The sequence below is a fragment of the Piliocolobus tephrosceles genome, chromosome 12 (genome assembly GCF_002776525.5).
Source record: "Piliocolobus tephrosceles isolate RC106 chromosome 12, ASM277652v3, whole genome shotgun sequence".
Lineage (NCBI taxonomy): Eukaryota > Metazoa > Chordata > Mammalia > Primates > Cercopithecidae > Piliocolobus > Piliocolobus tephrosceles.
This window is the reverse complement of record NC_045445.1, coordinates 18,112,417-18,127,508: the sequence shown is the minus strand read 5'-3', so window position 1 is coordinate 18,127,508 and position 15,092 is coordinate 18,112,417.

Sequence of the window (15,092 nt, the reverse complement as noted above, 5' to 3'; positions counted from 1 at the left end):
GGCAAGAACCTTGTTTGTCTTGTTTACCACTGTACTCTCAGTACCTAGCACAGTGTTTCACTCTAGGTTCTTTGGTTACCAGCCACATGAACCAAATGTCTTTGAGCTGACATTATTGTCTATTCTGACTAATCAAGGGATCTTATTGAAAGTGTTTTGGGAATTCAAAATGTTTATGGGAAAGTTAAAGAACAGGACTAGACATTGTGGAAGACAGTGTGACGATTCCTCAAAGACCTAAAGACAGAGCTACCATTTGACCCAGCAATCCCATTACTGGGTATATACCCAAAGAAATATAAATCATTCTATTATAAAGACACAAGCATGCATATGTTAATTGTAGCACTCTTCACAATAGCAAAGACAGGAATCAACCTAAATGCCCATCAATGATAGACTGGATAAAGAAAATGTGGCACATACACACCATGGAATACTATGCAGCCACAAAAAAGAAGGAGATCATGTCCTCTGCAGGGACATGGGTGAAGCTGGAGGACATTATCCTTAGCAAACTATTGCAGAAACAGAAAACCAAATACTGCATGTTCTCACTTATAAGTGAGAGCTAAATGATGAGAACACACGGACACATAGAGAGGGACAAAACACACTGGGGCCTTGCAGAAGGTGGAGGGCTGGTGGAGGGAGAGGATCAGGAAAAACAATTAATGGGCACTAGGCTTAATACCTGGCTGATGAAATAATCTGTACAACAAACCCCCATGACACAAGGTTACCTATGTAACAAGCCTACACTTGTACCACTGAACTTAAAAGTTTTTAAAAAAGAAAGAAGAGAAAAGAGCAGGGCTTGAAAAAGGACAGGGGTCTACAAAGCAGGAACCATAGTGATTGTTTCCTAGCAGGGAAGTAGACTCATATGGGCGCTGTTACTGGGAAGAATAAACAGTAATTTCTTCTATACTCATGCTACTAGCTTAAGACTCAAAATCCTGTGAGCCTACCTCTAATCAGGTGAGCTTAAATTTTGTGCTATACAGAGCAGTGAGAGGAGGGATGTGGCAGAAAAAGTCTTCAGGAGCACTTTGGTTTTGACAGTGGTAGAAGTATGAATTTACCATCCCACCAAGAATATCCACAATGGGGGAGAAGTCATTCTACGAAAAGAAAGTAGGGTGTTAGGAATGAATGAGTAGGTAGGAAAAAAATCCCACATACGTTCACCTCACACAATATAGGAGTGGATATTCTTTGCTTGAATGAATGACTAATTCAGTAGCATCCTTCTCCAGTGAGGGTGCTATAGTGCTAAGAAGAGTAGATCTCTCCCTTACCCTGAGGCCTCATTCAGGTATTCACTAGTTACATTGTAAGGCTAAGATGAATCAGGATGTGCTGAGAGAGCTGAAGAGTTCAAGATAAGCATCCCGGAATGATAGATAAGAGTGTTGCTAGAAAAGGTGGTCTTTAGAGATATTGGGTATACAAGTTGGCCTTACTCTAAGGAAAGCCAACATATGAAAATGAGCTTCACTGTTTGTCTATGTTGTCACCTTGCCATGTCTCTCCAGACACCTTTTCAGCCCCAGTACTAGGAAATACTCCCCCAACCTCCATTCTGCAACCTAACTGCTTAGGTCCAGATCATGCAAGTTGAGAAAGTGTGATTCATTATAAAGTATACCTTTATGTCTCTACACCTGAAAGGGCATTTTTTTATTACACTTTTTGAAGGTGCTTCACCATAAACCTTTTTATTTTATTTCAAAATATTTGAAAATATATTTTGATCCCAACTTCCAGGACCCTTCAGCTCTGATTAAGGAGTGCTCTGTTGTCTGAGAAGGAAAGCTAGGAGGAGTGTTACTTCCATTCTCCACCTTACCAGGCTAATGGCATGATATTCACAAAGTGAGACTCCTAAAAAGGGAGAGGCAGAAGAAATCAATAATAAGTAGTAACTTCAAATATTGAAAAAACTTCATCTCATCTAAATGCATAAGAAAAGTACAGATGTTTCCTTAATATATGCAGTCCTATGCAAATGATTATGTAAATTAAACAAAAACTTGGGACTGGCAAATTCCCAAGTTTGCAAGACTTACTTATGTTAACCTAGTATTCATCATAGAAACAAGGGTAAGGATTGTTGTTTACATCTCCTTCACTTAGATGTGAGGGGAGGCAAGATTGAAGGATATGCTACCTTAATAAAGTGAAGACACTCAAATCCGGGGATATGCTAGATAGATGGTTAGATGAACAGATAGACAGTTTCCACTTTAAAAATGTCAGCCAACTCATTCATCATGCTCAGTTGGTTGTGGGCAGCAATGGGACTAGAAATGGAAATGAATCTGAGTTGGAGTGAATTTTGATGAAGGCCTAGTTCATGCAAGAAACATTTTTTTCTTTTTTACATCCTCAGCTCACAAATTCCCAGAGGAATGGAGAACTTTACAGACAGTTACACAGGAAGACTAAAGACCTAGTGTAACGGGCTACATCAAATCTTCATGCACTGGACCTTTCACAAGGAAAGACATAAAGATGTACATTATCAAGGATCGCTCTTTCCTACCCTGCATGATCTGGGTCTTTGGTGGACCTGATAAATCAGGTTTCTTAGGTTTCCAACTATAGATAGTTAGTAACTAACTATAGATAGGCAGGCTTCTAATTGTCTACAGATAGATAGAGGAATGAGCTGGCTAACATTTTGAAGGTGAAGACTATCTATCTATAGTTAAAAACCTAAGAAACTGGGGCTGGTGACAGTGTAGACAGTGAGGGATAGAAGAGAATTTTTCTCTTCTGTCTGCCTCCTTTAGACCTCAGTCTAGAAGTATGAGCAGGTAAAGGTTTCAGAGAGGCTTGGCAGTCTTTGAATCTGGTAGCTCACTAAGTCTAGCATGCTAGTCATTACAGCACTTCCTCTGTGCCCATTTCTGTGCTAAGCTCCATAGAGGATACAATGAAGTAAAGGCCACAGTCCTACACACAAAGAAAGGGCTTTCCTTTGTGTAATAAAACATCCATACGTACAACAGCTTGTCCACAGTAAAGTATGTTAATTCTTCAAATTGTGTGGTAGAGACCTTGAAGCATAACAAATAGTAACTGCTTAATTACTAGTCCAATTCCACAAATATTTATTGAGAATCCCACTATATTTGAGGTACTGAACAAGACAGTTTCTAAAATTGTCTGGGGAGACAATTAAGTGTGCAGTAACAATACAGTATTTGATACTTTTGTATGCTAGGAGGTTTCAATTTATACAACTGGCGGAAGGGCAAACAGGTTTAGCCTGTTTGGAAAACTGTTCTGTAGTTTCTAAGAAAGTTAAACACACCCTATGACCCAGCAATTCTACTCCTAGGCATATACACCCTAGATAAATGCAAACGTGTCCACCAAAATATTTGCACACAAATGTTCATAGCCACATTCTTCATAACAGCCAACATGATGGAAACAACCAAAACATCCATCAACAGGTGAATGGATAAACAAATTGTGGGACATTCATCCAATAGAATACTATATAACAGTAAAAAGTGAACTATGCACACACACGACAACATAGATAAATGTAAAACATGTTGAGTCAAAGAAGCCAGACTCATTTGTGTCTGTACAATTTCATTTATATGAGCAGACAAAAAGAATCGACGATTATAGAAATTGGAATAGTGGTGATCTCTCAGGGAGAGGTCTGTACTGGGAAGGTTTAAAGATAGCCTTCTGGCTGGGCGCGGTGGCTCACGCCTGTAAACCCAGCACTCTGGGAAGCTGAGGTGGGCAGATCACGAGGTCAGGAGTCCGAGACCAGACTGGCCAACACAGTGAAACCCCATCTCTATTAAAAATACAAAAAATTAGCCGGCCGTGGTGGTGGGTGCCTGTAATCACTGCTACTCAGGAGGCTGAGGCAGGAGAATCGCTTGAACCCAGGAAGTGGAGGTTGCAGTGAGCCGAGATCACGCCATTGCACTCCAGCCTGGGCAGCAGTGCAAGACTCCATCTCAAAAAAAAAAAAAAAAAAAAAAAAAGAAAGAAAGAAAAAAAGGCTGGGGGGAGCCTTCTGGGAGGCTGGAAATGGTGCTTTCATAGCTAAATACACATATAAAAGTTCATTCAGTTGCACACTTAAAATAATATACTTTATGCATCTTATTTTAGTACACTGTCTCTCAATTGAAAAGTAGAGGGAAACCCCATTCAAGCTATTGAGCACACTTTAGCAATGTCTATCCAAACTTCAATGTATATAAACTTAGCTCAGAAATTCCACTTATAGCATTCCATCATAGCTCAACAATTCAAAAATTTATGGGCAAGGTTATTCAGTGCAACCCTGAAATAGTGAAAACTGGAAATAAGCTAAAGCTTTTCAATATCAGAAGGGTTAAATAAATGTGGGCTATATATAGTATGGAATAATATGCAGCTAAGAAGAAGCTATACCAATTTGATTAATAATTCAAATATATCCACAATATATTTTTCTGCTATAAATAAATTTGCATGACAGTACATGTAGCATGATAAAGTATGTGAAAACAAAACTTTGTGTGTGCGTGCATGTCCATAGTTATACAGAAAAAAGTAAGGACACACTCTTCATTGTTAATAGTGGTTTACCTCTGGGAAGAAGTATTGATGAGGCTTTCACTTTGTATTTTACATACTTTTGTATATTTTTAATTTTTATAGAGTATCTATAACTTTTGTAATTTAAAAGTTTAGTAATGATAAGAATATATGCAGTGTGATGAATTTCTCTGAGATGTAACAGTGAAAATGATCAAAGGGTGTTTGTTGAGAAAGATGATAAATTCAGTCTTGGACATCTGGTTTTGAGATGCCTGTGGGACACTCAGGTGGAAATGTCTAGAAGGGAGTTGGATATGTAAGTCTGGAGGAGAGAAGAGTGGTTAGGGATGGAGATGGAGATTTTGGCAATATCAATGGTAACTGAAGCCACCTTAGGATTGAATGCGATTCCCAGGGGGAGTACACAGAGGAAGAATGGAAGTAAGTAGGCCCAGAAATGAGGAGCACTGAGGGCCAGGCATAGGCGGATCATCCTGCAAAGGACATCCTAAAGGAATGGTTGGAGAGGTAGGAAGGAAACCAGAAATATGAGGTCCCATATAAGCCAAAGAAACTCTGGTGAGATCCAAGAGGTTGAGCAGTGAGGAAGGAGAAGAGGGCAATGTAGCTCTTTGAATAAATGTAGCCACTAAGTTGCAAAAGTTGGTGGAGGGGTGGAGGTCACTAGAGGAGACTGAGGTTGAGAAAGGTTTTTAAAATGTAGTATTAAGAGAGAGACGAACACATTTACATGGTTAAGGGAAGTAGCTAGCAGAAATATAAAGGTTGAAATATTGAGGGGGGACATAATTTAGCCAATAGAACAAGGAAGGAAGGGATGGGATCCACAGCACAGATGGAAGGATTCCTCTTAGACAGAAGGTGAGGCACCCCATTGTAACAGAAAGGAAGGTGGCAAGGGTGGGTGTGGACGCAGGCAAATATATAGATTTGGTAATTAGAATTTAAGGGAGCTCTCATCTGATAGTTTCTATTTTCTCTATGAAGTAGGAGGTAAGGCAACCTGCTGAAAGTGAGAAGAGACTGATAAGATGGAGAAAGTTTAAAACAGCTGTTATAGAGAACAGGCGGAAGAGCTAAGTAGCAAAACAGAAAAATTTGTAGGTCTCCTTAAAGATCCACTTGAGGTCAGAGACTATGGTCTGCATAATTTGGGGGGATTGTGTGGGATCATCCCCTGGGAGAGAGGGCAGAGGTGGAGCGTCTACACAGTGTCAATATCCCTCATCAAATGGGTTAACTAATTCAAATAACTAGTCAATTCAGTGAAGAAAATATAGTAGCACAGTTACTTGACACAAGCGCCCAACTTCTGATTACTGCCCCAGTTGAAGCATTTGGATTTAATTCCATTACCCAAGGTTCTACAGCATGCTGGAGAAAAGGAAACCCTAAAAGTAGCACTTCATCCTTCTAGTCACAGCTCAGAAGCAGCTCCCTATTCGCACCTTCACCTACAATACTTTTTAAAATGGAATGCTTCTCATTGCAGTAGTATTTATGGTGACAGAAAGTTGAAGGCAATCTGGCATCCATCACCAAGAGAGCGGAGAGGCAAATGTGGTGGACACACATTCTCAAGTAGTTTGCCGCAACTGGAAATAAGAGATTAGTTGTACATAGAGAAACATGTATAGATTTTTTAAAACACAGTGCTGGGTTAAAAAAAAAAAAAAAGAATAGCAAGAAGCAGAATAATATATATAACACACCACCACAATATGCAATTTACAGAAATTTCAAAAGACATTCATTCAAACTGATAATACACGTTTTGTAAGAACACATGCAAACAAAAATATCTTAATTAAGCAGAAGACAATAGTTGCTAATGAGGGAGGAGAATTTGAGTGAAATGTGGGGATGACAGGGAATAAATAAATCAAGCAAGTTACCAATGACGATAAATGTGCCACGAGCTGAGTTTGATTAACTCAACCTCTGCACCTAAGGCACTAACTAAATAAAGAAATAAATAAATGAATTGAAATGCTTTTCTAATCTCTTGTACATTTTATTTCAAGCAACATCTTTATCTTCCACCCATAACAATTGGCCCACATAGGATCAGCGTTGGAGGACAGTGTGCAGGTTATCTAGGGCTGCCCCTCACCTCATCATTTGTGGGGTTTTTTTGCAGCTTTATTAAGGTATAATTGATGAATCAAAATTGTATATATTCAAGGTGTGCAATGTGATGTTTCAATATACGTATACATTGTAAAATGATCTCCACAATCAAGCTAATTAACATACCCATCATCTTACACAGTTAACTTTTTTGTGTGGCGAGAATAGTTAAGATCTACTCTTAAAGTCTACTCTCTTATCAAATTTCAAGTATACAATATGGTATTCTTAACTATAGTCACCATACTGTACAACAGATCCTCAGAACTGATTTATCTTATAACTGAAAATGTATATCCTTTAACCAACATCTCCCCATTTCTCCAACCCAGTCTGCCCCTAGATTACCCCCAGGTAGCCACCCTTTTACTTGTTAGATCCTACATATAAGTGATATCATGCAATATTTGTCTCTCTGCGTCTGGCTCATTTCACTTACCATAATATTAGCCTCCAGGTTCATCCGTGCTGTCACAAATGGCAGATTTTTTTTTTTCTTTTTAAGGCCTAATAATATCCCACTGTGTATATATACTACGCTTTCTTTATCCATTTATCCATTGATGAATGCTTAGGGTGATCCCATATCTTGGCTATTGTGAATGCTGCTGCAGTGAACATGGGAGTGCAGGTATCTCTTCAACATACTCATTTCATTTCTAGTGGATATATACCCAGCAGTGGAATTGCTGGATCATATGCCAGTTCTATTTTTTGTTTTTACCCCACCACTTATTTTATGAACGAGGAAACTGAGACCCTGAGAAGGAAAATGACCTGGCTAAAGTCACATATTTAGTTGCAAAGCCTGGACTAGACCCAGGTCTCCTGGGCATCTACTACTCTTTCCCCTGTGTACCATGCATACCCACTCAGGGAAATTCTCATTGTTTTTGTGGTTGTGTCATTGTTGTTGTTGCTTCTTAAATGAATTAAACTCTATTCTATGGTTTCTGCTTCATTCATTTTTTTTTTTTTAATTTAGAAATAAAAGCAGGAAAAAGGTGTGTTGTCCTGCCTGGCCTACATGGCGGAAGGGTGGTTAAAGTCAGTAAAGCTTACCTGATGCCAAGGGTGCTCAACAACTTTTTAAACCTATGACATTGGCCAAGCCCAGTGGCTCATGCCTGTAATCCCAGCATTTTGGGAGGCTGAGGTGGGTTGACCACTTGAGGTTGGGAGTTCGAGACCAGCCTGACCAACATGGTGAAACCTCGTCTCTACTAAAAATACAAAAAAAAGATTTAGCCGGACTTGGTGGCCCATGCCTGTAACCCCAGCTACTCGGGAGGCTGAGGCAGGAAAACCGCTTGAACCCCGGTGGTGGAGGTTGCAGTGAGCCGAGATGGCACCACTGCACCCCAGCGTGGGTAACAGAGTGAGACTCCATCTCAAAAAAAAAAAAAACAAAATCCAAAAAACAAAACAAAAACAAAACCTATGACACAATGTTGAGTACTAGACTTTTTGTTATTACACTTCAATGGATTTTTAAAATCTAATAAGCAAGTCAGTAATAATAATAATAATTTTATCTCTATTGTACTCTAACAATGCCTAACAGGACCTGGCAAAGAATTACTGTTTATCAATATGCCTCAGCCTTGTGCCATAGTTCAAATAGAGCAGTTGCCTAACCTAACCATGCTCACTTATACGCCCATGAGGCAAGAGAACAGGCAGTCTTTCTGCATACCTGTGTGATAGTGTTCTGTTACATTTGATTTTTTAAAATTAAAAAAAAAAAAGCCCACCAGTTTAAGAGCTTTAATGAGGTATAATTGATACACAAATAACTGCACATATTTAAGGTGTAGATGTGATGAATTGGAACATATGCACACACCTATTCGACCATCACCACAATCAAGGTAATAGACATATCCAATACCTCCCAAGTTTTTGTGTTCTTTCTTTTTTGTGGTAAGAACACATATCGTAAGATCTACCCACTTAAGATATTTTGAAGTGCACAATACCGTATTGGTAACTATAGGCACTATGTTATACAGCAGATCTCTAGAACATATTCATCTAGCATAACTGACATGTTATACCCATTGAACAACATATCCCCAGTCCACTTCCCTGCCCCTGCCCCTGGATACTTATTTGATGTTGCTACACACCTCTTCCCCCTTACATCGAGTTGAACGTCAGTGTATATTGTATTAAGTGACATGTTCAACTCAATATTCTCTCTGAGAGTCATCATAATACTTTGTATGCTTGGCTGTAGCAAGAATATATTGCTTCCTTGGCTTCCAAGAAGGGCTCAGAGCACCCCTGCTGAGAACCACTGCTCCATGCTGCCATAGGATGAAGTTGTCAAGGGCATTGACTTTGGTATCAGAGAGGATGGAGTTTGAATACCAGACCTGTCACTGTGTAAGCAGTCTTTGGCAAGATACTTAAGCTTTCTAATTCAATCCCACAAACACGTATTGGATCTACTCTATGCTAAGTACTGTTCCAGGCGCTTAGGCAGTACAGTAGTGGACAGAATAGACAGAAAGCCCTGCCTTTATGATGCTTATGTTCTAAGAGGGGGAGATAAATGACAAACAATTAACATGAATAAGTAGACTATGATGTGCTAGGAGGTGATAAGTGTCACGGATTAAAGAAAAGGTCAAGCAGGGTCTTCAGACATGGGAATGCTGGGGAGAGGGTACAGACTGCAGAATCAAACAGGGTGGTCAGGGTATGCCTTGCTGAGAAGGTGACATCTAAGCACAGAATAAAAGGGAACTAGCCACATGGCTATCTGTGATAGGTAGAAGCAGTACTGATGAGATCAAGCAACGGGGAGGTAGCAGAGGATGTGGTGAGGAATGGTTGACTTGCCGATTTTTGAAGGTGGATCCATCCTAATTTCATGATAGATTGTGTATGGTGAATGAAAAAGAAAGATGTCAAGAATATCCACAAGGATTAAGATGCTACCTATATCTGAAAAAGGGTATAGTTTGGAGAAGGTTTTCCTTTGTTCTTACCCTTTTAAAAAACTGTAAATTGGCAAATTATAATTGTTATATTTATGGGGCACAAAGTGATGTTATGATATATGCATAAAATTCTTTCTTACAATTTCATTGTGGGGAAAGATCAGGAGCAGTGTTTTGGACATGCCAAGATGCCTGTTTGAAATCCTCATGGAGGCCAGGTGTGGTGGCTCACACCTGTAACCCCAGCACTTTGGGAGGCCAAGGCAGGCAGACCACTTGAAGTCAGGAGTTCGAGACCAGCGTGGCCAACATGGCGAAATCCCATCTCTACTAAAAATACAAAAATTAGCTAGGCATGAGCTAGGCGTGGTGGCACACACCTGTAATCCCAGCTAGTCCAGAGGCTGAGGCACGAGAATCTCTTAAACCCAGGAGGCAGAGGTTGCAGTGAGCCAAGATCACGCCACTGCACTCCAGCCTAGGTGACAGAGTAAAGACTCTGTCTCAAAAAATAAAATAAAATAAAGAAATTCAAGTGGAGATGATATTGAGTAGCAAGTTGGATACACAAGTCTGAAGTTTGAGGGAAAAGTCCAAGCTGGAGGTACAAATTTGGGAGTCACAGGTATAGAGATGGCCTACAAAGTCATGAGCTCAGATGAGACCCCCTGGGAAGTAATAGAGATAGAGAAGAAATCCAGTGACTGAGTCCCGAGGCCCCACAATATTAAGAAGTCAGAAAAGAGGCACAACTGGCAAAGGAGACTAAGGAGTGTTTGGTGAAGTTAGAGGAAAATCAAGAGATTATGATGTCCTGGAAACTAAGTGAAGAAAGCATATTAAGGAGGAGGGAGTAATCCACTGTCTTAAATGCTGCTTCTGGGTCAAGGAAGATTATTACCCCCAAGCACTTAGAACAGCACCTGACATATAGCAACCCTCATAAATGTTTGTTGGATCGAATTAAGAAATGTAAGTATCTTGCCAAAAGTTAGGTACATAGTGACAGGTCTGGCATTCAAACTCCAGCCTCTCTCATACCAAAGCCCATGCCCTTGATGACTCCATCATTTGGCAGCATGGAGCAGTGGTTCTCAGTAGGGGTGCCCTGAGCCCTTCTTGGAAGCCGACTTACAGATTGAGAATGAGGTTATTGGTGACTTAACGGGAGCAGTTTTTGTGGACTAGTACAGGCAAGAGCCTAACTAGAGTGGGTCTAAGAAAGAATTGGAGACAGAGAGTAGAGACAATGCTTTAGCTATGTTTGCTGTGAATAAGAACAAAGAAATGGGGTAATAAATGGTAGATGAAGCCTCAATTGTCTCCTACATAAAAAATGTATTGGTAGGATTGCTTATCTCTTAGGATTACTGAAAGAATTAAGAAGAGAGTCAATAAAAAGTTTCTGAATACTGTGCTAATACATGTATCATATCTATCACATAGTAGGCACTCAATATATGGTAGCCATTATTTTAATAATGTTTATGATAGAATTAAAAGCATATTCTGATACCATTTAAAACCATACAGATTTTCATGTCTCAGACAAAGAGATGAGTCATTGTGTGGGGAAGCAAAACAAATGACAGAATAAGTTTTGCTGTAGTGTACATCAAATCACATGATGACCTCCGAAGAACACATCTGCTGAGCTTTCTTCGCATTTGTGTTCCCTAGGATGCAGTAATTATATGTAACTACCAGAGGCCTAGGAAAAAAAACTTCTTTCAAAAACACAATCTTCTCTCAAAATGAGACAATCATCTCCATGAACAAGCATATCTCTTGAATGTGACAGGGCCATAAAGTTTCCTTTTCTGTTTCTTGTATACACATTATTTTTTTCTCTCTCATTCCCCTGATTGCCAAGTTAAATGTCATAGAAGTAAACTGACATGCAAGAATTTTCTCCTGCCCAAACCAATCTCCTTAAATCTTTTATAGATGGTGAACAAACAATATTACATAAGCTACAAGTTATGAAAACTGAGCAAACTTAGGGAGAGTTTAGTTGTGAAACAAAACAAAACTTAAAATGAAGTTACTCTGACAAGTATATATTGATATGCATAATTGTTAGGATGCCATATGTTAATCAGGTGTGAGTGGTAAGAGGCTGGCATGAGAAACTGGAATTATTCTTTTACACAACTGAGCCTGATGGCGTCCCTCCACTTTGTTAATTATTCAAGGGCTAATATTTCTATTGACAAAGATGTTTTCCAAACAACACATTCTTAAAAAACAATTTTTATTTCAACAGCTTTTGGGGTACAAATGGATTTGGTTACATGGATAAATTGTATAGTGGTGAAGTCTGAGATTTTAGTGCATCTGTCATCCAAGTAGTATACATTGTACCCAATGTACAGTTTTTTATCCCTCATCCTGCTTTCACCCTTCCCCCTTCTGAGTCTCCAAAATCCATTATACCATTCTGTATGCCTTTGTGTACCCATAGCTTAGCTCCCACTTATAAGTGAGAACATACAGTATTTGGTTTTCCATTCCTGTGTTACTTCACTTAGAATAATGACCTCCAGCTCCATCTAAGTTGCTGCAAAAGACATTATTTCATTCTTTTTTATGGCTGAGTAGTATTCTATAGTGTATATGTATATATATACACCACACTTTCTTTATCTACTCGTCAGTCAAGGGCACTTGTGTTGGCTCCATATCTTTGCAATGGTAAATTGTGCTGCTACACACTTTCTTTATCTACTCGTCAGTCAAGGGCACTTGTGTTGGCTCCATATCTTTGCAATGGTAAATTGTGCTGCTATAAACATACATGTGCATGTGTCTTTTTCATATAATGACCTATTTTCCTTTGGGTAGATACCCAGTAGTGGAGTTTGCTGGGTCAAATAGTAGATCTACTTTTAGTTCTTCAAGAAATCCTCATACTATTTTCCATAGAGTTTGTGCTAATTTACATTCCCATCAGCGGTGTATAAGTGTTCCCTTTTCCCCACATCCACAGTAACATCTTTGGGTTTTGACTTTTTAATTATGGCCATTCTCGTGGGAAAAAGGTGTTATCTCACTGTGGTTTTAATTTGCATTTCCCTGATGATTAGTGATGTTGAGCATTTTTCATATGTTTGTTGGCCATTTGTATATCTACTTTTGAGAAATGTCTATTCATGTCATTTGTTAACTTTTTGATGAGATTTTTTTTCTTGCTGATTTGTTTGAGAAAAACACTTTCTATTCTGTTTGTTTCTTTGCTTATTTGTTAATTCCTTCCTGCTTCAAAGGAAAGGTGTCCTTCCTTTCTAAGACACATCCTTACCTCACCTCCCCAGGGACCTACCTCCATTAATGCCATTTTTTTCTCCCATCACCCAAATCTGTCTTGCTCTGATCAGCATGCCCAAGCTTTTGGCATACTAAAAGTCCTTCCTGAGAATCTGTTTCCTCTTCAAGACACCAACTCATTTTTCTTTCTTCCATCACCAAATCCCTCATAGTCTTCAGTGTTTCATTTTGCAGCCATTCTTTCTTTTCCTAAAACCAGATCTTTCCTCCCCTGTGCCACTGAAAGTGCTCTGGTGAAGATCACCAAGGACCTAGTAACTGACTAATCTGCTGATTTCCTTTCAGCCTTTATCCTCTGCAATCTCTTGTAGCATCCCAAACTCTTGACAACCCACTCCATCGTGAACTCTGTCCTTTCTCAGCTTTCTTGATACCACTCTGTCCTGGCTCTTGTTGGCCTTTCCCAGGGTCCTCTCCTCAGCCTTCTCCTCTCCTTTCTCTGTGTTCTCCCTGGGAGACGTAATTCACTTCTGTGGCTTTCATTATAACATGCTCATAATTTCCACATCTATATCTCCATACCAAACCCCTCCACTGAACTCCAGCCCTATATTTCCAACTCCTATTGAACATCAACACCTATATTATTCATAAGCACCTCCAACTCAACATGCTCATATTCAAACTAATGATCTTCATCCCCTCAGCCCCAGCCAGTGCCCAAACTAGAGATCTGGGAGTCATTCTCAATTCTCCCCAATCTCTGGCCACCCATGTTTAATTTGTTCCTCAATTCTGAAATATCTCTGAAATCCTTCCTTTCCTCTTCTCCATGTTCCATGGACTTGGTTCAGGACCTCTGCATCTTTTATATGAAATCTCCCCTCCCCTTCCCAGCCCCTACCACTTGTACTGATTTTAACCACACTGAGCTCCTTAGCCTTCCCTGAATGCCCAATAACTTTTTTTACACTAAAGAACAGAGTCTAACCTACTTTTCTGAAATATATTTCTTATATTGCAGAAAATGTCATCTGCATTCAACTTAGAGTATATGCGGACTCCAAGCCAATTATGTTCTATGACTGAATATTCAGTGCATGGAGGCTCTGGGGCAGATGGGTTACAATGTACTTTGTTGCACTAACAGGGCCCAAATGAGCCTCTTCAGGTACCTGGCTTACCTGCTTGTGACCCCCTCCCTCTGCCCCTCTTTGGAAGTGTTATGCAGATTATATAAGAGGGAGACTAATGACTGGATTTCATTTGGGGATCTCTTGTCTTGTTCTGTGCAATGGAAATTTGTAAAAACAAAACGTCCATTCTCTTGCCCAAAGCAAAATGGAACCCCACGGTGAGCTGGAGAAAGCAGGCTTAATTCCCTGGCAGCAGCCTTTCCAGGTGCCCTCCACTCGCCATATTTGGAGAGAATAGATCTGATTGCAGGCTCTCTCAGCTCATTGTTAAGAATTATTTAGATTTAACAAAAGTGTATTTTTTAAAGTCTCTGTCTCATTGTTACATTTTTCTTTCAGACAAGAAACCCTAGCACAATACACTACTTCTTAGCTCTTTCCCTCATTTCTCCAGCCAGATCACAACTGTAGATCTTAACCACGTAATTCCTGGGAGATTATAAGGTCTTTTCACCTCCCATGGTAGTCTGTGGGACTCCCTTTCCAAAGCCGTTCATTCACTTTTTTTTTTTTCAGGCAGTCAGTTCATCAGTGAGTTAGCAAGCATTAACAGCTGTGCATTGGCACAGGTGAAAGGGAGGGAGATATAAATGAAACCAGACCCCCTTTAAAAAGTCCACAATTCACTGAGGGAGATAGACACCTCTGCCTGGAGAGACATGCTTGTCCTCTGTGTGGGCAATTCCTCATCTTTCAACACCTAACTCAAATATCATAGGCAGAGTTGTTTGCTGCTACTCTGTGCTCCCCCAGGTGTTTTGTGTACATCTTCATTGGGGTGCTTGCTGCGTTAGATTGAATATTCTCTGTTATCTCTAGACAGTGACCTCCTTGAGAACAGGGACTGTGACATACTGAGCTTTAGATGTGTCGGGTTTAGTGCATCAGAGACGGCTCAAACCATGTCTGTTGAATCAAGTAACATAAGAACAGTAAAAGGTGGCCGAGCTCAGTGGCTCATGTC